This window comes from Alosa sapidissima, chromosome 23 (genome assembly GCF_018492685.1).
Source record: "Alosa sapidissima isolate fAloSap1 chromosome 23, fAloSap1.pri, whole genome shotgun sequence".
Taxonomy (NCBI): Eukaryota; Metazoa; Chordata; class Actinopteri; order Clupeiformes; family Clupeidae; genus Alosa; species Alosa sapidissima.
Genome location: NC_055979.1, coordinates 20080938 through 20098915, shown reverse-complemented (window position 1 = coordinate 20098915; position 17978 = coordinate 20080938). Strand labels below are relative to the sequence as shown.

General features: G+C 48.8%; 65 non-coding genes across 65 annotated transcripts; all 65 read right to left on the bottom strand.

Moving 5' to 3' along the window:
* Window positions 1-217: 217 nt before the first annotated feature.
* trnaa-cgc lies at window positions 218-289 on the bottom strand. Its single transcript has one exon. It is a non-coding gene; the product is annotated as a tRNA-Ala (tRNA).
* A 229-nt stretch (window positions 290-518) lies between these two features.
* Window positions 519-590, bottom strand: trnaa-ugc. Its single transcript has one exon. It is a non-coding gene; the product is annotated as a tRNA-Ala (tRNA).
* Window positions 591-818: 228 nt separating this feature from the next.
* On the bottom strand, window positions 819-890 carry trnaa-cgc. The gene has a single exon. It is a non-coding gene; the product is annotated as a tRNA-Ala (tRNA).
* A 216-nt stretch (window positions 891-1106) lies between these two features.
* Window positions 1107-1178, bottom strand: trnaa-ugc. The gene has a single exon. It is a non-coding gene; the product is annotated as a tRNA-Ala (tRNA).
* A 229-nt stretch (window positions 1179-1407) lies between these two features.
* On the bottom strand, window positions 1408-1479 carry trnaa-cgc. The gene has a single exon. It is a non-coding gene; the product is annotated as a tRNA-Ala (tRNA).
* Window positions 1480-1708: 229 nt separating this feature from the next.
* Window positions 1709-1780, bottom strand: trnaa-ugc. The gene has a single exon. It is a non-coding gene; the product is annotated as a tRNA-Ala (tRNA).
* Window positions 1781-2008: 228 nt separating this feature from the next.
* trnaa-cgc lies at window positions 2009-2080 on the bottom strand. The gene has a single exon. It is a non-coding gene; the product is annotated as a tRNA-Ala (tRNA).
* Window positions 2081-2296: 216 nt separating this feature from the next.
* trnaa-ugc lies at window positions 2297-2368 on the bottom strand. The gene has a single exon. It is a non-coding gene; the product is annotated as a tRNA-Ala (tRNA).
* Window positions 2369-2580: 212 nt separating this feature from the next.
* trnaa-ugc lies at window positions 2581-2652 on the bottom strand. Its single transcript has one exon. It is a non-coding gene; the product is annotated as a tRNA-Ala (tRNA).
* An 85-nt stretch (window positions 2653-2737) lies between these two features.
* Window positions 2738-2809, bottom strand: trnaa-ugc. The gene has a single exon. It is a non-coding gene; the product is annotated as a tRNA-Ala (tRNA).
* A 228-nt stretch (window positions 2810-3037) lies between these two features.
* trnaa-cgc lies at window positions 3038-3109 on the bottom strand. Its single transcript has one exon. It is a non-coding gene; the product is annotated as a tRNA-Ala (tRNA).
* Window positions 3110-3325: 216 nt separating this feature from the next.
* trnaa-ugc lies at window positions 3326-3397 on the bottom strand. The gene has a single exon. It is a non-coding gene; the product is annotated as a tRNA-Ala (tRNA).
* Window positions 3398-3609: 212 nt separating this feature from the next.
* On the bottom strand, window positions 3610-3681 carry trnaa-ugc. Its single transcript has one exon. It is a non-coding gene; the product is annotated as a tRNA-Ala (tRNA).
* An 85-nt stretch (window positions 3682-3766) lies between these two features.
* On the bottom strand, window positions 3767-3838 carry trnaa-ugc. Its single transcript has one exon. It is a non-coding gene; the product is annotated as a tRNA-Ala (tRNA).
* A 228-nt stretch (window positions 3839-4066) lies between these two features.
* On the bottom strand, window positions 4067-4138 carry trnaa-cgc. The gene has a single exon. It is a non-coding gene; the product is annotated as a tRNA-Ala (tRNA).
* Window positions 4139-4354: 216 nt separating this feature from the next.
* On the bottom strand, window positions 4355-4426 carry trnaa-ugc. Its single transcript has one exon. It is a non-coding gene; the product is annotated as a tRNA-Ala (tRNA).
* Window positions 4427-4511: 85 nt separating this feature from the next.
* trnaa-ugc lies at window positions 4512-4583 on the bottom strand. The gene has a single exon. It is a non-coding gene; the product is annotated as a tRNA-Ala (tRNA).
* A 228-nt stretch (window positions 4584-4811) lies between these two features.
* Window positions 4812-4883, bottom strand: trnaa-cgc. Its single transcript has one exon. It is a non-coding gene; the product is annotated as a tRNA-Ala (tRNA).
* Window positions 4884-5099: 216 nt separating this feature from the next.
* Window positions 5100-5171, bottom strand: trnaa-ugc. Its single transcript has one exon. It is a non-coding gene; the product is annotated as a tRNA-Ala (tRNA).
* Window positions 5172-5383: 212 nt separating this feature from the next.
* trnaa-cgc lies at window positions 5384-5455 on the bottom strand. Its single transcript has one exon. It is a non-coding gene; the product is annotated as a tRNA-Ala (tRNA).
* An 85-nt stretch (window positions 5456-5540) lies between these two features.
* Window positions 5541-5612, bottom strand: trnaa-ugc. The gene has a single exon. It is a non-coding gene; the product is annotated as a tRNA-Ala (tRNA).
* A 228-nt stretch (window positions 5613-5840) lies between these two features.
* trnaa-ugc lies at window positions 5841-5912 on the bottom strand. Its single transcript has one exon. It is a non-coding gene; the product is annotated as a tRNA-Ala (tRNA).
* Window positions 5913-6128: 216 nt separating this feature from the next.
* trnaa-ugc lies at window positions 6129-6200 on the bottom strand. The gene has a single exon. It is a non-coding gene; the product is annotated as a tRNA-Ala (tRNA).
* A 212-nt stretch (window positions 6201-6412) lies between these two features.
* On the bottom strand, window positions 6413-6484 carry trnaa-ugc. The gene has a single exon. It is a non-coding gene; the product is annotated as a tRNA-Ala (tRNA).
* An 85-nt stretch (window positions 6485-6569) lies between these two features.
* Window positions 6570-6641, bottom strand: trnaa-ugc. Its single transcript has one exon. It is a non-coding gene; the product is annotated as a tRNA-Ala (tRNA).
* A 228-nt stretch (window positions 6642-6869) lies between these two features.
* On the bottom strand, window positions 6870-6941 carry trnaa-cgc. Its single transcript has one exon. It is a non-coding gene; the product is annotated as a tRNA-Ala (tRNA).
* A 216-nt stretch (window positions 6942-7157) lies between these two features.
* On the bottom strand, window positions 7158-7229 carry trnaa-ugc. Its single transcript has one exon. It is a non-coding gene; the product is annotated as a tRNA-Ala (tRNA).
* Window positions 7230-7458: 229 nt separating this feature from the next.
* On the bottom strand, window positions 7459-7530 carry trnaa-cgc. Its single transcript has one exon. It is a non-coding gene; the product is annotated as a tRNA-Ala (tRNA).
* A 229-nt stretch (window positions 7531-7759) lies between these two features.
* On the bottom strand, window positions 7760-7831 carry trnaa-ugc. The gene has a single exon. It is a non-coding gene; the product is annotated as a tRNA-Ala (tRNA).
* A 228-nt stretch (window positions 7832-8059) lies between these two features.
* trnaa-cgc lies at window positions 8060-8131 on the bottom strand. The gene has a single exon. It is a non-coding gene; the product is annotated as a tRNA-Ala (tRNA).
* A 517-nt stretch (window positions 8132-8648) lies between these two features.
* On the bottom strand, window positions 8649-8720 carry trnaa-cgc. The gene has a single exon. It is a non-coding gene; the product is annotated as a tRNA-Ala (tRNA).
* Window positions 8721-8949: 229 nt separating this feature from the next.
* On the bottom strand, window positions 8950-9021 carry trnaa-ugc. Its single transcript has one exon. It is a non-coding gene; the product is annotated as a tRNA-Ala (tRNA).
* A 228-nt stretch (window positions 9022-9249) lies between these two features.
* Window positions 9250-9321, bottom strand: trnaa-cgc. The gene has a single exon. It is a non-coding gene; the product is annotated as a tRNA-Ala (tRNA).
* Window positions 9322-9537: 216 nt separating this feature from the next.
* On the bottom strand, window positions 9538-9609 carry trnaa-ugc. Its single transcript has one exon. It is a non-coding gene; the product is annotated as a tRNA-Ala (tRNA).
* Window positions 9610-9821: 212 nt separating this feature from the next.
* On the bottom strand, window positions 9822-9893 carry trnaa-ugc. Its single transcript has one exon. It is a non-coding gene; the product is annotated as a tRNA-Ala (tRNA).
* Window positions 9894-9978: 85 nt separating this feature from the next.
* On the bottom strand, window positions 9979-10050 carry trnaa-ugc. The gene has a single exon. It is a non-coding gene; the product is annotated as a tRNA-Ala (tRNA).
* A 211-nt stretch (window positions 10051-10261) lies between these two features.
* trnaa-ugc lies at window positions 10262-10333 on the bottom strand. Its single transcript has one exon. It is a non-coding gene; the product is annotated as a tRNA-Ala (tRNA).
* An 85-nt stretch (window positions 10334-10418) lies between these two features.
* trnaa-ugc lies at window positions 10419-10490 on the bottom strand. The gene has a single exon. It is a non-coding gene; the product is annotated as a tRNA-Ala (tRNA).
* A 228-nt stretch (window positions 10491-10718) lies between these two features.
* On the bottom strand, window positions 10719-10790 carry trnaa-cgc. Its single transcript has one exon. It is a non-coding gene; the product is annotated as a tRNA-Ala (tRNA).
* A 216-nt stretch (window positions 10791-11006) lies between these two features.
* trnaa-ugc lies at window positions 11007-11078 on the bottom strand. Its single transcript has one exon. It is a non-coding gene; the product is annotated as a tRNA-Ala (tRNA).
* Window positions 11079-11307: 229 nt separating this feature from the next.
* trnaa-cgc lies at window positions 11308-11379 on the bottom strand. The gene has a single exon. It is a non-coding gene; the product is annotated as a tRNA-Ala (tRNA).
* Window positions 11380-11608: 229 nt separating this feature from the next.
* On the bottom strand, window positions 11609-11680 carry trnaa-ugc. Its single transcript has one exon. It is a non-coding gene; the product is annotated as a tRNA-Ala (tRNA).
* A 228-nt stretch (window positions 11681-11908) lies between these two features.
* trnaa-cgc lies at window positions 11909-11980 on the bottom strand. The gene has a single exon. It is a non-coding gene; the product is annotated as a tRNA-Ala (tRNA).
* Window positions 11981-12196: 216 nt separating this feature from the next.
* Window positions 12197-12268, bottom strand: trnaa-ugc. Its single transcript has one exon. It is a non-coding gene; the product is annotated as a tRNA-Ala (tRNA).
* Window positions 12269-12492: 224 nt separating this feature from the next.
* Window positions 12493-12564, bottom strand: trnaa-ugc. The gene has a single exon. It is a non-coding gene; the product is annotated as a tRNA-Ala (tRNA).
* Window positions 12565-12649: 85 nt separating this feature from the next.
* Window positions 12650-12721, bottom strand: trnaa-ugc. Its single transcript has one exon. It is a non-coding gene; the product is annotated as a tRNA-Ala (tRNA).
* Window positions 12722-12949: 228 nt separating this feature from the next.
* trnaa-cgc lies at window positions 12950-13021 on the bottom strand. The gene has a single exon. It is a non-coding gene; the product is annotated as a tRNA-Ala (tRNA).
* A 229-nt stretch (window positions 13022-13250) lies between these two features.
* On the bottom strand, window positions 13251-13322 carry trnaa-ugc. The gene has a single exon. It is a non-coding gene; the product is annotated as a tRNA-Ala (tRNA).
* Window positions 13323-13550: 228 nt separating this feature from the next.
* On the bottom strand, window positions 13551-13622 carry trnaa-cgc. The gene has a single exon. It is a non-coding gene; the product is annotated as a tRNA-Ala (tRNA).
* Window positions 13623-13838: 216 nt separating this feature from the next.
* On the bottom strand, window positions 13839-13910 carry trnaa-ugc. The gene has a single exon. It is a non-coding gene; the product is annotated as a tRNA-Ala (tRNA).
* A 229-nt stretch (window positions 13911-14139) lies between these two features.
* Window positions 14140-14211, bottom strand: trnaa-cgc. Its single transcript has one exon. It is a non-coding gene; the product is annotated as a tRNA-Ala (tRNA).
* Window positions 14212-14423: 212 nt separating this feature from the next.
* Window positions 14424-14495, bottom strand: trnaa-ugc. The gene has a single exon. It is a non-coding gene; the product is annotated as a tRNA-Ala (tRNA).
* Window positions 14496-14580: 85 nt separating this feature from the next.
* On the bottom strand, window positions 14581-14652 carry trnaa-ugc. The gene has a single exon. It is a non-coding gene; the product is annotated as a tRNA-Ala (tRNA).
* A 228-nt stretch (window positions 14653-14880) lies between these two features.
* On the bottom strand, window positions 14881-14952 carry trnaa-cgc. The gene has a single exon. It is a non-coding gene; the product is annotated as a tRNA-Ala (tRNA).
* A 216-nt stretch (window positions 14953-15168) lies between these two features.
* Window positions 15169-15240, bottom strand: trnaa-ugc. Its single transcript has one exon. It is a non-coding gene; the product is annotated as a tRNA-Ala (tRNA).
* Window positions 15241-15452: 212 nt separating this feature from the next.
* Window positions 15453-15524, bottom strand: trnaa-ugc. Its single transcript has one exon. It is a non-coding gene; the product is annotated as a tRNA-Ala (tRNA).
* An 85-nt stretch (window positions 15525-15609) lies between these two features.
* trnaa-ugc lies at window positions 15610-15681 on the bottom strand. The gene has a single exon. It is a non-coding gene; the product is annotated as a tRNA-Ala (tRNA).
* A 228-nt stretch (window positions 15682-15909) lies between these two features.
* On the bottom strand, window positions 15910-15981 carry trnaa-cgc. Its single transcript has one exon. It is a non-coding gene; the product is annotated as a tRNA-Ala (tRNA).
* A 216-nt stretch (window positions 15982-16197) lies between these two features.
* Window positions 16198-16269, bottom strand: trnaa-ugc. The gene has a single exon. It is a non-coding gene; the product is annotated as a tRNA-Ala (tRNA).
* Window positions 16270-16498: 229 nt separating this feature from the next.
* trnaa-cgc lies at window positions 16499-16570 on the bottom strand. Its single transcript has one exon. It is a non-coding gene; the product is annotated as a tRNA-Ala (tRNA).
* A 229-nt stretch (window positions 16571-16799) lies between these two features.
* trnaa-ugc lies at window positions 16800-16871 on the bottom strand. The gene has a single exon. It is a non-coding gene; the product is annotated as a tRNA-Ala (tRNA).
* A 228-nt stretch (window positions 16872-17099) lies between these two features.
* On the bottom strand, window positions 17100-17171 carry trnaa-cgc. The gene has a single exon. It is a non-coding gene; the product is annotated as a tRNA-Ala (tRNA).
* Window positions 17172-17387: 216 nt separating this feature from the next.
* Window positions 17388-17459, bottom strand: trnaa-ugc. Its single transcript has one exon. It is a non-coding gene; the product is annotated as a tRNA-Ala (tRNA).
* Window positions 17460-17544: 85 nt separating this feature from the next.
* trnaa-ugc lies at window positions 17545-17616 on the bottom strand. The gene has a single exon. It is a non-coding gene; the product is annotated as a tRNA-Ala (tRNA).
* A 228-nt stretch (window positions 17617-17844) lies between these two features.
* On the bottom strand, window positions 17845-17916 carry trnaa-cgc. The gene has a single exon. It is a non-coding gene; the product is annotated as a tRNA-Ala (tRNA).
* Window positions 17917-17978: the final 62 nt, after the last annotated feature.

Below are 17978 nucleotides of genomic sequence, written 5' to 3'. Positions count from 1 at the left end.
CAAAACCAAAGCACTTCCCAGTCTAGACATTGTGCCACGCAACACCTTTAGGCTTCTATCGTAATTGTGGAAGTCCACGGAGGAGCCAACAAAATACAAGCTTTTTCCTCTGCCGGTGCTAAACTCCACTCCACAGGCTGTTTCATTTGTGTAACTCTATACAAACTCTGGACCACGGCTTGTGACGGTACCCAGACCTACTTTAGGGATGTATAAGTGGAAATGCCGGGGATTGAACCCGGGACCTCATACATGCGAAGCATGCGCTCTACCACTGAGCTAGATCCCCTTCAGTACTTGTTAACACCAAAGCACTTCCCAGCCTAGACATTGTGCCATGCAACACCTTTAGGCTTCTGTCGTAATTGTGTAAGTCCACAGAGGAGCCAACAAAATACAAGCCTTGTCCTCTGATGGTGCTAATCTCCTTTCCACAGGCTGTTTCATTTGTACAATTCCGTACAAACTCTGAAACACAGCTTGTGACTGTACCCAGACATCATTTAGGGATGTATAAGTGGAGATGCCGGGGATTGAACCCGGGACCTCATACATGCAAAGCATACGCTCTACCACTGAGCTACATCCCCTTCATTTGTTGGCGTAAGATAGCACTTCTCGGCCCAGACGTTTTGCAACGCAACATCTTTAGGATTCTATCGTAATTGTGGAAGTCCACAGAGGAGCCAACAAAATACAAGCCTTGTCCTCTGCCGGTGCTAAACTCCACTCCACAGGCTGTTTCATTTGTGTAACTCTGTACAAACTCTGGACCACGGCTTGTGACGGTACCCAGACCTACTTTAGGGATGTATAAGTGGAGATGCCGGGGATTGAACCCGGGACCTCATACATGCGAAGCATGCGCTCTACCACTAAGCTACATCCCCTTCATCCACTTTCAAAAGACGACACTTACAATTCGAGACGTTGTGCCACGCTAGCACTTGAGGGATTTGTTCATAATTGCGGAGGTCCACAGAGGGATCAACCGGGCCAAAGTCAACAACAACTACAAGCCTGATCCTCTGTCACTGCTCCTTTCCTCTCCACAAACTTTCTCGAGGCTTGCGACAATCCCTAAAGTCCCTTTAATGCTGCATAAATGGAGATGCCGGGGATTGAACCCGGGACCTCATACATGCAAAGCATGCGCTCTACCACTGAGCTACATCCCCTTCAGTGCTTGTCAAAACCAAAGCACTTCCCAGTCTAGACATTGTGCCACGCAACACCTTTAGGCTTCTATCGTAATTGTGGAAGTCCACGGAGGAGCCAACAAAATACAAGCTTTTTCCTCTGCCGGTGCTAAACTCCACTCCACAGGCTGTTTCATTTGTGTAACTCTATACAAACTCTGGACCACGGCTTGTGACGGTACCCAGACCTACTTTAGGGATGTATAAGTGGAAATGCCGGGGATTGAACCCGGGACCTCATACATGCGAAGCATGCGCTCTACCACTGAGCTAGATCCCCTTCAGTACTTGTTAACACCAAAGCACTTCCCAGCCTAGACATTGTGCCATGCAACACCTTTAGGCTTCTGTCGTAATTGTGTAAGTCCACAGAGGAGCCAACAAAATACAAGCCTTGTCCTCTGATGGTGCTAATCTCCTTTCCACAGGCTGTTTCATTTGTACAATTCCGTACAAACTCTGAAACACAGCTTGTGACTGTACCCAGACATCATTTAGGGATGTATAAGTGGAGATGCCGGGGATTGAACCCGGGACCTCATACATGCAAAGCATACGCTCTACCACTGAGCTACATCCCCTTCATTTGTTGGCGTAAGATAGCACTTCTCGGCCCAGACGTTTTGCAACGCAACATCTTTAGGATTCTATCGTAATTGTGGAAGTCCACAGAGGAGCCAACAAAATACAAGCCTTGTCCTCTGCCGGTGCTAAACTCCACTCCACAGGCTGTTTCATTTGTGTAACTCTGTACAAACTCTGGACCACGGCTTGTGACGGTACCCAGACCTACTTTAGGGATGTATAAGTGGAGATGCCGGGGATTGAACCCGGGACCTCATACATGCGAAGCATGCGCTCTACCACTGAGCTACATCCCCTTCATCCACTTTCAAAAGACGACACTTACAATTCGAGACGTTGTGCCATGCTAGCACTTGAGGGATTTGTTCATAATTGCGGAGGTCCACAGAGGAATCAACCGGGCCAAAGTCAACAACAACTACAAGCCTGATCCTCTGTCACTGCTCCTTTCCTCTCCACAAACTTTCTCGAGGCTTGCGACAATCCCTAAAGTCCCTTTAATGCTGCATAAATGGAGATGCCGGGGATTGAACCCGGGACCTCATACATGCAAAGCATGCGCTCTACCACTGAGCTACATCCCCTTCAGTGCTTGTCAAAACCAAAGCACTTCCCAGTCTAGACATTGTGCCACGCAACACCTTTAGGCTTCTATAGTAATTGTGGAAGTCCACGGAGGAGCCAACAAAATACAAGCTTTTTCCTCTGCCAGTGCTAAACTCCACTCCACAGGCTGTTTCATTTGTGTAACTCTGTACCACGGCTTGTGACGGTACCTACTTTAGGGATGTATAAGTGGAGATGCCGGGGATTGAACCCGGGACCTCATACATGCAAAGCATGCGCTCTACCACTGAGCTACATCCCCTTCAGTGCTTGTCAAAACCAAAGCACTTCCCAGTCTAGACATTGTGCCACCTCATTGTGCCAGACCTCATTTAGGGATGCATAAGTGGAGATGCCGGGGATTGAACCCGGGGCCTCATACATGCAAAGCATGCGCTCTACCACTGAGCTACATCCCCTTCTTTTGTTGACGAAAGATAGCATTTCTCGGCCCAGACGTTTTGCAACGCAACATCTTTAGGATTCTATCGTAATTGTGGAAGTCCACAGAGGAGCCAACAAAATACAAGCCTTGTCCTCTGCCGGTGCTAAACTCCACTCCACAGGCTGTTTCATTTGTGTAACTCTGTACAAACTCTGGACCACGGCTTGTGACGGTACCCAGACCTACTTTAGGGATGTATAAGTGGAGATGCCGGGGATTGAACCCGGGACCTCATACATGCGAAGCATGCGCTCTACCACTGAGCTACATCCCCTTCATCCACTTTCAAAAGACGACACTTACAATTCGAGACGTTGTGCCACGCTAGCACTTGAGGGATTTGTTCATAATTGCGGAGGTCCACAGAGGGATCAACCGGGCCAAAGTCAACAACAACTACAAGTCTGATCCTCTGTCACTGCTCCTTTCCTCTCCACAAACTTTCTCGAGGCTTGCGACAATCCCTAAAGTCCCTTTAATGCTGCATAAATGGAGATGCCGGGGATTGAACCCGGGACCTCATACATGCAAAGCATGCGCTCTACCACTGAGCTACATCCCCTTCAGTGCTTGTCAAAACCAAAGCACTTCCCAGTCTAGACATTGTGCCACGCAACACCTTTAGGCTTCTATCGTAATTGTGGAAGTCCACGGAGGAGCCAACAAAATACAAGCTTTTTCCTCTGCCGGTGCTAAACTCCACTCCACAGGCTGTTTCATTTGTGTAACTCTGTACCACGGCTTGTGACGGTACCTACTTTAGGGATGTATAAGTGGAGATGCCGGGGATTGAACCCGGGACCTCATACATGCAAAGCATGCGCTCTACCACTGAGCTAAATCCCCTTCAGTGCTTGTCAAAACCAAAGCACTTCCCAGTCTAGACATTGTGCCACCTCATTGTGCCAGACCTCATTTAGGGATGCATAAGTGGAGATGCCGGGGATTGAACCCGGGGCCTCATACATGCAAAGCATGCGCTCTACCACTGAGCTACATCCCCTTCTTTTGTTGACGAAAGATAGCATTTCTCGGCCCAGACGTTTTGCAACGCAACATCTTTAGGATTCTATCGTAATTGTGGAAGTCCACAGAGGAGCCAACAAAATACAAGCCTTGTCCTCTGCCGGTGCTAAACTCCACTCCACAGGCTGTTTCATTTGTGTAACTCTGTACAAACTCTGGACCACGGCTTGTGACGGTACCCAGACCTACTTTAGGGATGTATAAGTGGAGATGCCGGGGATTGAACCCGGGACCTCATACATGCGAAGCATGTGCTCTACCACTGAGCTACATCCCCTTCATCCACTTTCAAAAGACGACACTTACAATTCGGGACGTTGTGCCACGCTAGCACTTGAGGGATTTGTTCATAATTGCGGAGATCCACAGAGGAATCAACCGGGCCAAAGTCAACAACAACTACAAGTCTGATCCTCTGTCACTGCTCCTTTCCTCTCCACAAACTTTCTCGAGGCTTGCGACAATCCCTAAAGTCCCTTTAATGCTGCATAAATGGAGATGCCGGGGATTGAACCCGGGACCTCATACATGCAAAGCATGCGCTCTACCACTGAGCTACATCCCCTTCAGTGCTTGTCAAAACCAAAGCACTTCCCAGTCTAGACATTGTGCCACCTCATTGTGCCAGACCTCATTTAGGGATGCATAAGTGGAGATGCCGGGGATTGAACCCGGGGCCTCATACATGCAAAGCATGCGCTCTACCACTGAGCTACATCCCCTTCATTTGTTGACGAAAGATAGCATTTCTCGGCCCAGACGTTTTGCAACGCAACATCTTTAGGATTCTATCGTAATTGTGTAAGTCCACAGAGGAGCCAACAAAATACAAGCCTTGTCCTCTGCCGGTGCTAAACTCCACTCCACAGGCTGTTTCATTTGTGTAACTCTGTACAAACTCTGGACCACGGCTTGTGACGGTACCCAGACCTACTTTAGGGATGTATAAGTGGAGATGCCGGGGATTGAACCCGGGACCTCATACATGCGAAGCATGCGCTCTACCACTGAGCTACATCCCCTTCATCCACTTTCAAAAGACGACACTTACAATTCGAGACGTTGTGCCACGCTAGCACTTGAGGGATTTGTTCATAATTGCGGAGGTCCACAGAGGGATCAACCGGGCCAAAGTCAACAACAACTACAAGTCTGATCCTCTGTCACTGCTCCTTTCCTCTCCACAAACTTTCTCGAGGCTTGCGACAATCCCTAAAGTCCCTTTAATGCTGCATAAATGGAGATGCCGGGGATTGAACCCGGGACCTCATACATGCAAAGCATGCGCTCTACCACTGAGCTACATCCCCTTCAGTGCTTGTCAAAACCAAAGCACTTCCCAGTCTAGACATTGTGCCACGCAACACCTTTAGGCTTCTATCGTAATTGTGGAAGTCCACGGAGGAGCCAACAGAATACAAGCTTTTTCCTCTGCCGGTGCTAAACTCCACTCCACAGGCTGTTTCATTTGTGTAACTCTGTACCACGGCTTGTGACGGTACCTACTTTAGGGATGTATAAGTGGAGATGCCGGGGATTGAACCCGGGACCTCATACATGCGAAGCATGCGCTCTACCACTGAGCTACATCCCCTTCAGTGCTTGTCAAAACCAAAGCACTTCCCAGTCTAGACATTGTGCCACCTCATTGTGCCAGACCTCATTTAGGGATGCATAAGTGGAGATGCCGGGGATTGAACCCGGGGCCTCATACATGCAAAGCATGCGCTCTACCACTGAGCTACATCCCCTTCTTTTGTTGACGAAAGATAGCATTTCTCGGCCCAGACGTTTTGCAACGCAACATCTTTAGGATTCTATCGTAATTGTGGAAGTCCACAGAGGAGCCAACAAAATACAAGCCTTGTCCTCTGCCGGTGCTAAACTCCAGTCCACAGGCTGTTTCATTTGTGTAACTCTGTACAAACTCTGGACCACGGCTTGTGACGGTACCCAGACCTACTTTAGGGATGTATAAGTGGAGATGCCGGGGATTGAACCCGGGACCTCATACATGCAAAGCATGCGCTCTACCACTGAGCTACATCCCCTTCATCCACTTTCAAAAGACGACACTTACAATTCGAGACGTTGTGCCACGCTAGCACTTGAGGGATTTGTTCATAATTGCGGAGGTCCACAGAGGGATCAACCGGGCCAAAGTCAACAACAACTACAAGTCTGATCCTCTGTCACTGCTCCTTTCCTCTCCACAAACTTTCTCGAGGCTTGCGACAATCCCTAAAGTCCCTTTAATGCTGCATAAATGGAGATGCCGGGGATTGAACCCGGGACCTCATACATGCAAAGCATGCGCTCTACCACTGAGCTACATCCCCTTCAGTGCTTGTCAAAACCAAAGCACTTCCCAGTCTAGACATTGTGCCACACAACACCTTTAGGCTTCTATCGTAATTGTGGAAGTCCACGGAGGAGCCAACAAAATACAAGCTTTTTCCTCTGCCGGTGCTAAACTCCACTCCACAGGCTGTTTCATTTGTGTAACTCTGTACCACGGCTTGTGACGGTACCTACTTTAGGGATGTATAAGTGGAGATGCCGGGGATTGAACCCGGGACCTCATACATGCAAAGCATGCGCTCTACCACTGAGCTACATCCCCTTCAGTGCTTGTCAAAACCAAAGCACTTCCCAGTCTAGACATTGTGCCACCTCATTGTGCCAGACCTCATTTAGGGATGCATAAGTGGAGATGCCGGGGATTGAACCCGGGGCCTCATACATGCAAAGCATGCGCTCTACCACTGAGCTACATCCCCTTCTTTTGTTGACGAAAGATAGCATTTCTCGGCCCAGACGTTTTGCAACGCAACATCTTTAGGATTCTATCGTAATTGTGGAAGTCCACAGAGGAGCCAACAAAATACAAGCCTTGTCCTCTGCCGGTGCTAAACTCCACTCCACAGGCTGTTTCATTTGTGTAACTCTGTACAAACTCTGGACCACGGCTTGTGACGGTACCCAGACCTACTTTAGGGATGTATAAGTGGAGATGCCGGGGATTGAACCCGGGACCTCATACATGCGAAGCATGCGCTCTACCACTGAGCTACATCCCCTTCATCCACTTTCAAAAGACGACACTTACAATTCGAGACGTTGTGCCACGCTAGCACTTGAGGGATTTGTTCATAATTGCGGAGGTCCACAGAGGGATCAACCGGGCCAAAGTCAACAACAACTACAAGTCTGATCCTCTGTCACTGCTCCTTTCCTCTCCACAAACTTTCTCGAGGCTTGCGACAATCCCTAAAGTCCCTTTAATGCTGCATAAATGGAGATGCCGGGGATTGAACCCGGGACCTCATACATGCAAAGCATGCGCTCTACCACTGAGCTACATCCCCTTCAGTGCTTGTCAAAACCAAAGCACTTCCCAGTCTAGACATTGTGCCACGCAACACCTTTAGGCTTCTATCGTAATTGTGGAAGTCCACGGAGGAGCCAACAAAATACAAGCTTTTTCCTCTGCCGGTGCTAAACTCCACTCCACAGGCTGTTTCATTTGTGTAACTCTATACAAACTCTGGACCACGGCTTGTGACGGTACCCAGACCTACTTTAGGGATGTATAAGTGGAAATGCCGGGGATTGAACCCGGGACCTCATACATGCGAAGCATGCGCTCTACCACTGAGCTAGATCCCCTTCAGTACTTGTTAACACCAAAGCACTTCCCAGCCTAGACATTGTGCCATGCAACACCTTTAGGCTTCTGTCGTAATTGTGTAAGTCCACAGAGGAGCCAACAAAATACAAGCCTTGTCCTCTGATGGTGCTAATCTCCTTTCCACAGGCTGTTTCATTTGTACAATTCCGTACAAACTCTGAAACACAGCTTGTGACTGTACCCAGACATCATTTAGGGATGTATAAGTGGAGATGCCGGGGATTGAACCCGGGACCTCATACATGCAAAGCATACGCTCTACCACTGAGCTACATCCCCTTCATTTGTTGGCGTAAGATAGCACTTCTCGGCCCAGACGTTTTGCAACGCAACATCTTTAGGATTCTATCGTAATTGTGGAAGTCCACAGAGGAGCCAACAAAATACAAGCCTTGTCCTCTGCCGGTGCTAAACTCCACTCCACAGGCTGTTTCATTTGTGTAACTCTGTACAAACTCTGGACCACGGCTTGTGACGGTACCCAGACCTACTTTAGGGATGTATAAGTGGAGATGCCGGGGATTGAACCCGGGACCTCATACATGCGAAGCATGCGCTCTACCACTGAGCTACATCCCCTTCATCCACTTTCAAAAGACGACACTTACAATTCGAGACGTTGTGCCACGCTAGCACTTGAGGGATTTGTTCATAATTGCGGAGGTCCACAGAGGAATCAACCGGGCCAAAGTCAACAACAACTACAAGCCTGATCCTCTGTCACTGCTCCTTTCCTCTCCACAAACTTTCTCGAGGCTTGCGACAATCCCTAAAGTCCCTTTAATGCTGCATAAATGGAGATGCCGGGGATTGAACCCGGGACCTCATACATGCAAAGCATGCGCTCTACCACTGAGCTACATCCCATTCAGTGCTTGTCAAAACCAAAGCACTTCCCAGTCTAGACATTGTGCCACGCAACACCTTTAGGCTTCTATCGTAATTGTGGAAGTCCACGGAGGAGCCAACAGAATACAAGCTTTTTCCTCTGCCGGTGCTAAACTCCACTCCACAGGCTGTTTCATTTGTGTAACGCTGTACAAACTCTGGACCACGGCTTGTGACGGTACCCAGACCTACTTTAGGGATGTATAAGTGGAGATGCCGGGGATTGAACCCGGGACCTCATACATGCGAAGCATGCGCTCTACCACTGAGCTACATCCCCTTCAGTACTTGTTAACACCAAAGCACTTCCCAGCCTAGACATTGTGCCATGCAACACCTTTAGGCTTCTGTCGTAATTGTGTAAGTCCACAGAGGAGCCAACAAAATACAAGCCTTGTCCTCTGATGGTGCTAATCTCCTTTCCACAGGCTGTTTCATTTGTACAATTCCGTACAAACTCTGAAACACGGCTTGTGACTGTACCCAGACATCATTTATGGATGCATAAGTGGAGATGCCGGGGATTGAACCCGGGACCTCATACATGCAAAGCATGCGCTCTACCACTGAGCTACATCCCCTTCATTTGTTGACGAAAGATAGCACTTCTCGGCCCAGACGTTTTGCAACGCAACATCTTTAGGATTCTATCGTAATTGTGGAAGTCCACAGAGGAGCCAACAAAATACAAGCCTTGTCCTCTGCCGGTGCTAAACTCCACTCCACAGGCTGTTTCATTTGTGTAACTCTGTACAAACTCTGGACCACGGCTTGTGACGGTACCCAGACCTACTTTAGGGATGTATAAGTGGAGATGCCGGGGATTGAACCCGGGACCTCATACATGCGAAGCATGCGCTCTACCACTGAGCTACATCCCCTTCATCCACTTTCAAAAGACGACACTTACAATTCGAGACGTTGTGCCACGCTAGCACTTGAGAGATTTGTTCATAATTGCGGAGGTCCACAGAGGGATCAACCGGGCCAAAGTCAACAACAACTACAAGTCTGATCCTCTGTCACTGCTCCTTTCCTCTCCACAAACTTTCTCGAGGCTTGCGACAATCCCTAAAGTCCCTTTAATGCTGCATAAATGGAGATGCCGGGGATTGAACCCGGGACCTCATACATGCAAAGCATGCGCTCTACCACTGAGCTACATCCCCTTCAGTGCTTGTCAAAACCAAAGCACTTCCCAGTCTAGACATTGTGCCACGCAACACCTTTAGGCTTCTATAGTAATTGTGGAAGTCCACGGAGGAGCCAACAAAATACAAGCTTTTTCCTCTGCCGGTGCTAAACTCCACTCCACAGGCTGTTTCATTTGTGTAACTCTGTACCACGGCTTGTGACGGTACCTACTTTAGGGATGTATAAGTGGAGATGCCGGGGATTGAACCCGGGACCTCATACATGCAAAGCATGCGCTCTACCACTGAGCTACATCCCCTTCAGTGCTTGTCAAAACCAAAGCACTTCCCAGTCTAGACATTGTGCCACCTCATTGTGCCAGACCTCATTTAGGGATGCATAAGTGGAGATGCCGGGGATTGAACCCGGGGCCTCATACATGCAAAGCATGCGCTCTACCACTGAGCTACATCCCCTTCTTTTGTTGACGAAAGATAGCATTTCTCGGCCCAGACGTTTTGCAACGCAACATCTTTAGGATTCTATCGTAATTGTGGAAGTCCACAGAGGAGCCAACAAAATACAAGCCTTGTCCTCTGCCGGTGCTAAACTCCACTCCACAGGCTGTTTCATTTGTGTAACTCTGTACCACGGCTTGTGACGGTACCTACTTTAGGGATGTATAAGTGGAGATGCCGGGGATTGAACCCGGGACCTCATACATGCAAAGCATGCGCTCTACCACTGAGCTACATCCCCTTCAGTGCTTGTCAAAACCAAAGCACTTCCCAGTCTAGACATTGTGCCACCTCATTGTGCCAGACCTCATTTAGGGATGCATAAGTGGAGATGCCGGGGATTGAACCCGGGGCCTCATACATGCAAAGCATGCGCTCTACCACTGAGCTACATCCCCTTCTTTTGTTGACGAAAGATAGCATTTCTCGGCCCAGACGTTTTGCAACGCAACATCTTTAGGATTCTATCGTAATTGTGGAAGTCCACAGAGGAGCCAACAAAATACAAGCCTTGTCCTCTGCCGGTGCTAAACTCCACTCCACAGGCTGTTTCATTTGTGTAACTCTGTACAAACTCTGGACCACGGCTTGTGACGGTACCCAGACCTACTTTAGGGATGTATAAGTGGAGATGCCGGGGATTGAACCCGGGACCTCATACATGCGAAGCATGCGCTCTACCACTGAGCTACATCCCCTTCATCCACTTTCAAAAGACGACACTTACAATTCGAGACGTTGTGCCACGCTAGCACTTGAGGGATTTGTTCATAATTGCGGAGGTCCACAGAGGGATCAACCGGGCCAAAGTCAACAACAACTACAAGCCTGATCCTCTGTCACTGCTCCTTTCCTCTCCACAAACTTTCTCGAGGCTTGCGACAATCCCTAAAGTCCCTTTAATGCTGCATAAATGGAGATGCCGGGGATTGAACCCGGGACCTCATACATGCAAAGCATGCGCTCTACCACTGAGCTACATCCCCTTCAGTGCTTGTCAAAACCAAAGCACTTCCCAGTCTAGACATTGTGCCACGCAACACCTTTAGGCTTCTATCGTAATTGTGGAAGTCCACGGAGGAGCCAACAAAATACAAGCTTTTTCCTCTGCCGGTGCTAAACTCCACTCCACAGGCTGTTTCATTTGTGTAACTCTATACAAACTCTGGACCACGGCTTGTGACGGTACCCAGACCTACTTTAGGGATGTATAAGTGGAAATGCCGGGGATTGAACCCGGGACCTCATACATGCGAAGCATGCGCTCTACCACTGAGCTAGATCCCCTTCAGTACTTGTTAACACCAAAGCACTTCCCAGCCTAGACATTGTGCCATGCAACACCTTTAGGCTTCTGTCGTAATTGTGTAAGTCCACAGAGGAGCCAACAAAATACAAGCCTTGTCCTCTGATGGTGCTAATCTCCTTTCCACAGGCTGTTTCATTTGTACAATTCCGTACAAACTCTGAAACACAGCTTGTGACTGTACCCAGACATCATTTAGGGATGTATAAGTGGAGATGCCGGGGATTGAACCCGGGACCTCATACATGCAAAGCATACGCTCTACCACTGAGCTACATCCCCTTCATTTGTTGGCGTAAGATAGCACTTCTCGGCCCAGACGTTTTGCAACGCAACATCTTTAGGATTCTATCGTAATTGTGGAAGTCCACAGAGGAGCCAACAAAATACAAGCCTTGTCCTCTGCCGGTGCTAAACTCCACTCCACAGGCTGTTTCATTTGTGTAACTCTGTACAAACTCTGGACCACGGCTTGTGACGGTACCCAGACCTACTTTAGGGATGTATAAGTGGAGATGCCGGGGATTGAACCCGGGACCTCATACATGCGAAGCATGCGCTCTACCACTGAGCTACATCCCCTTCATCCACTTTCAAAAGACGACACTTACAATTCGAGACGTTGTGCCACGCTAGCACTTGAGGGATTTGTTCATAATTGCGGAGGTCCACAGAGGGATCAACCGGGCCAAAGTCAACAACAACTACAAGCCTGATCCTCTGTCACTGCTCCTTTCCTCTCCACAAACTTTCTCGAGGCTTGCGACAATCCCTAAAGTCCCTTTAATGCTGCATAAATGGAGATGCCGGGGATTGAACCCGGGACCTCATACATGCAAAGCATGCGCTCTACCACTGAGCTACATCCCCTTCAGTGCTTGTCAAAACCAAAGCACTTCCCAGTCTAGACATTGTGCCACGCAACACCTTTAGGCTTCTATCGTAATTGTGGAAGTCCACGGAGGAGCCAACAAAAGCTTTTTCCTCTGCCGGTGCTAAACTCCTTTCCACAGGCTGTTTCATTTGTACAATTCCGTACAAACTCTGAAACACGGCTTGTGACTGTACCCAGACATCATTTAGGGATGCATAAGTGGAGATGCCGGGGATTGAACCCGGGACCTCATACATGCAAAGCATGCGCTCTACCACTGAGCTACATCCCCTTCAGTGCTTGTCAAAACCAAAGCACTTCCCAGTCTAGACATTGTGCCACCTCATTGTGCCAGACCTCATTTAGGGATGCATAAGTGGAGATGCCGGGGATTGAACCTGGGGCCTCATACATGCAAAGCATGCGCTCTACCACTGAGCTACATCCCCTTCATTTGTTGACGAAAGATAGCATTTCTCGGCCCAGACGTTTTGCAACGCAACACCTTTAGGCTTCTATCGTAATTGTGGAAGTCCACAGAGGAGCCAACAAAATACAAGCCTTGTCCTCTGCCGGTGCTAAACTCCACTCCACAGGCTGTTTCATTTGTGTAACTCTATACAAACTCTGGACCAGGGCTTGTGACGGTACCCAGACCTACTTTAGGGATGTATAAGTGGAGATGCCGGGGATTGAACCCGGGACCTCATACATGCGAAGCATGCGCTCTACCACTGAGCTAGATCCCCTTCAGTACTTGTTAACACCAAAGCACTTCCCAGCCTAGACATTGTGCCATGCAACACCTTTAGGCTTCTGTCGTAATTGTGTAAGTCCACAGAGGAGCCAACAAAATACAAGCCTTGTCCTCTGATGGTGCTAATCTCCTTTCCACAGGCTGTTTCATTTGTACAATTCCGTACAAACTCTGAAACACAGCTTGTGACTGTACCCAGACATCATTTAGGGATGTATAAGTGGAGATGCCGGGGATTGAACCCGGGACCTCATACATGCAAAGCATACGCTCTACCACTGAGCTACATCCCCTTCATTTGTTGGCGTAAGATAGCACTTCTCGGCCCAGACGTTTTGCAACGCAACATCTTTAGGATTCTATCGTAATTGTGGAAGTCCACAGAGGAGCCAACAAAATACAAGCCTTGTCCTCTGCCGGTGCTAAACTCCACTCCACAGGCTGTTTCATTTGTGTAACTCTGTACAAACTCTGGACCACGGCTTGTGACGGTACCCAGACCTACTTTAGGGATGTATAAGTGGAGATGCCGGGGATTGAACCCGGGACCTCATACATGCGAAGCATGCGCTCTACCACTGAGCTACATCCCCTTCATCCACTTTCAAAAGACGACACTTACAATTCGAGACGTTGTGCCACGCTAGCACTTGAGGGATTTGTTCATAATTGCGGAGGTCCACAGAGGGATCAACCGGGCCAAAGTCAACAACAACTACAAGCCTGATCCTCTGTCACTGCTCCTTTCCTCTCCACAAACTTTCTCGAGGCTTGCGACAATCCCTAAAGTCCCTTTAATGCTGCATAAATGGAGATGCCGGGGATTGAACCCGGGACCTCATACATGCAAAGCATGCGCTCTACCACTGAGCTACATCCCCTTCAGTGCTTGTCAAAACCAAAGCACTTCCCAGTCTAGACATTGTGCCACGCAACACCTTTAGGCTTCTATCGTAATTGTGGAAGTCCACGGAGGAGCCAACAAAATACAAGCTTTTTCCTCTGCCGGTGCTAAACTCCACTCCACAGGCTGTTTCATTTGTGTAACTCTATACAAACTCTGGACCACGGCTTGTGACGGTACCCAGACCTACTTTAGGGATGTATAAGTGGAAATGCCGGGGATTGAACCCGGGACCTCATACATGCGAAGCATGCGCTCTACCACTGAGCTAGATCCCCTTCAGTACTTGTTAACACCAAAGCACTTCCCAGCCTAGACATTGTGCCATGCAACACCTTTAGGCTTCTATAGTAATTGTGGAAGTCCACGGAGGAGCCAACAAAATACAAGCTTTTTCCTCTGCCAGTGCTAAACTCCACTCCACAGGCTGTTTCATTTGTGTAACTCTGTACCACGGCTTGTGACGGTACCTACTTTAGGGATGTATAAGTGGAGATGCCGGGGATTGAACCCGGGACCTCATACATGCAAAGCATGCGCTCTACCACTGAGCTACATCCCCTTCAGTGCTTGTCAAAACCAAAGCACTTCCCAGTCTAGACATTGTGCCACCTCATTGTGCCAGACCTCATTTAGGGATGCATAAGTGGAGATGCCGGGGATTGAACCCAGGGCCTCATACATGCAAAGCATGCGCTCTACCACTGAGCTACATCCCCTTCTTTTGTTGACGAAAGATAGCATTTCTCGGCCCAGACGTTTTGCAACGCAACATCTTTAGGATTCTATCGTAATTGTGGAAGTCCACAGAGGAGCCAACAAAATACAAGCCTTGTCCTCTGCCGGTGCTAAACTCCACTCCACAGGCTGTTTCATTTGTGTAACTCTGTACAAACTCTGGACCACGGCTTGTGACGGTACCCAGACCTACTTTAGGGATGTATAAGTGGAGATGCCGGGGATTGAACCCGGGACCTCATACATGCGAAGCATGCGCTCTACCACTGAGCTACATCCCCTTCATCCACTTTCAAAAGACGACACTTACAATTCGAGACGTTGTGCCACGCTAGCACTTGAGGGATTTGTTCATAATTGCGGAGGTCCACAGAGGGATCAACCGGGCCAAAGTCAACAACAACTACAAGTCTGATCCTCTGTCACTGCTCCTTTCCTCTCCACAAACTTTCTCGAGGCTTGCGACAATCCCTAAAGTCCCTTTAATGCTGCATAAATGGAGATGCCGGGGATTGAACCCGGGACCTCATACATGCAAAGCATGCGCTCTACCACTGAGCTACATCCCCTTCAGTGCTTGTCAAAACCAAAGCACTTCCCAGTCTAGACATTGTGCCACGCAACACCTTTAGGCTTCTATCGTAATTGTGGAAGTCCACGGAGGAGCCAACAAAATACAAGCTTTTTCCTCTGCCGGTGCTAAACTCCACTCCACAGGCTGTTTCATTTGTGTAACTCTGTACCACGGCTTGTGACGGTACCTACTTTAGGGATGTATAAGTGGAGATGCCGGGGATTGAACCCGGGACCTCATACATGCAAAGCATGCGCTCTACCACTGAGCTAAATCCCCTTCAGTGCTTGTCAAAACCAAAGCACTTCCCAGTCTAGACATTGTGCCACCTCATTGTGCCAGACCTCATTTAGGGATGCATAAGTGGAGATGCCGGGGATTGAACCCGGGGCCTCATACATGCAAAGCATGCGCTCTACCACTGAGCTACATCCCCTTCTTTTGTTGACGAAAGATAGCATTTCTCGGCCCAGACGTTTTGCAACGCAACATCTTTAGGATTCTATCGTAATTGTGGAAGTCCACAGAGGAGCCAACAAAATACAAGCCTTGTCCTCTGCCGGTGCTAAACTCCACTCCACAGGCTGTTTCATTTGTGTAACTCTGTACAAACTCTGGACCACGGCTTGTGACGGTACCCAGACCTACTTTAGGGATGTATAAGTGGAGATGCCGGGGATTGAACCCGGGACCTCATACATGCGAAGCATGCGCTCTACCACTGAGCTACATCCCCTTCATCCACTTTCAAAAGACGACACTTACAATTCGAGACGTTGTGCCACGCTAGCACTTGAGGGATTTGTTCATAATTGCGGAGGTCCACAGAGGGATCAACCGGGCCAAAGTCAACAACAACTACAAGTCTGATCCTCTGTCACTGCTCCTTTCCTCTCCACAAACTTTCTCGAGGCTTGCGACAATCCCTAAAGTCCCTTTAATGCTGCATAAATGGAGATGCCGGGGATTGAACCCGGGACCTCATACATGCAAAGCATGCGCTCTACCACTGAGCTACATCCCCTTCAGTGCTTGTCAAAACCAAAGCACTTCCCAGTCTAGACATTGTGCCACGCAACACCTTTAGGCTTCTATCGTAATTGTGGAAGTCCACGGAGGAGCCAACAAAATACAAGCTTTTTCCTCTGCCGGTGCTAAACTCCACTCCACAGGCTGTTTCATTTGTGTAACTCTATACAAACTCTGGACCACGGCTTGTGACGGTACCCAGACCTACTTTAGGGATGTATAAGTGGAAATGCCGGGGATTGAACCCTGGACCTCATACATGCGAAGCATGCGCTCTACCACTGAGCTAGATCCCCTTCAGTACTTGTTAACACCAAAGCACTTCCCAGCCTAGACATTGTGCCATGCAACACCTTTAGGCTTCTGTCGTAATTGTGTAAGTCCACAGAGGAGCCAACAAAATACAAGCCTTGTCCTCTGATGGTGCTAATCTCCTTTCCACAGGCTGTTTCATTTGTACAATTCCGTACAAACTCTGAAACACAGCTTGTGACTGTACCCAGACATCATTTAGGGATGCATAAGTGGAGATGCCGGGGATTGAACCCGGGACCTCATACATGCAAAGCATACGCTCTACCACTGAGCTACATCCCCTTCATTTGTTGGTGTAAGATAGCACTTCTCGGCCCAGACGTTTTGCAACGCAACATCTTTAGGATTCTATCGTAATTGTGGAAGTCCACAGAGGAGCCAACAAAATACAAGCCTTGTCCTCTGCCGCTGCTAAACTCCACTCCACAGGCTGTTTCATTTGTGTAACTCTGTACAAACTCTGGACCACGGCTTGTGACGGTACCCAGACCTACTTTAGGGATGTATAAGTGGAGATGCCGGGGATTGAACCCGTGACCTCATACATGCGAAGCATGCGCTCTACCACTGAGCTACATCCCCTTCATCCACTTTCAAAAGACGACACTTACAATTCGAGACGTTGTGCCACGCTAGCACTTGAGGGATTTGTTCATAATTGCGGAGGTCCACAGAGGAATCAACCGGGCCAAAGTCAACAACAACTACAAGCCTGATCCTCTGTCACTGCTCCTTTCCTCTCCACAAACTTTCTCGAGGCTTGCGACAATCCCTAAAGTCCCTTTAATGCTGCATAAATGGAGATGCCGGGGATTGAACCCGGGACCTCATACATGCAAAGCATGCGCTCTACCACTGAGCTACATCCCCTTCAGTGCTTGTCAAAACCAAAGCACTTCCCAGTCTAGACATTGTGCCACCTCATTGTGCCAGACCTCATTTAGGGATGCATAAGTGGAGATGCCGGGGATTGAACCCGGGGCCTCATACATGCAAAGCATGCGCTCTACCACTGAGCTACATCCCCTTCATTTGTTGACGAAAGATAGCATTTCTCGGCCCAGACGTTTTGCAACGCAACATCTTTAGGATTCTATCGTAATTGTGGAAGTCCACAGAGGAGCCAACAAAATACAAGCCTTGTCCTCTGCCGGTGCTAAACTCCACTCCACAGGCTGTTTCATTTGTGTAACTCTGTACAAACTCTGGACCACGGCTTGTGACGGTACCCAGACCTACTTTAGGGATGTATAAGTGGAGATGCCGGGGATTGAACCCGGGACCTCATACATGCGAAGCATGTGCTCTACCACTGAGCTACATCCCCTTCATCCACTTTCAAAAGACGACACTTACAATTCGAGACGTTGTGCCACGCTAGCACTTGAG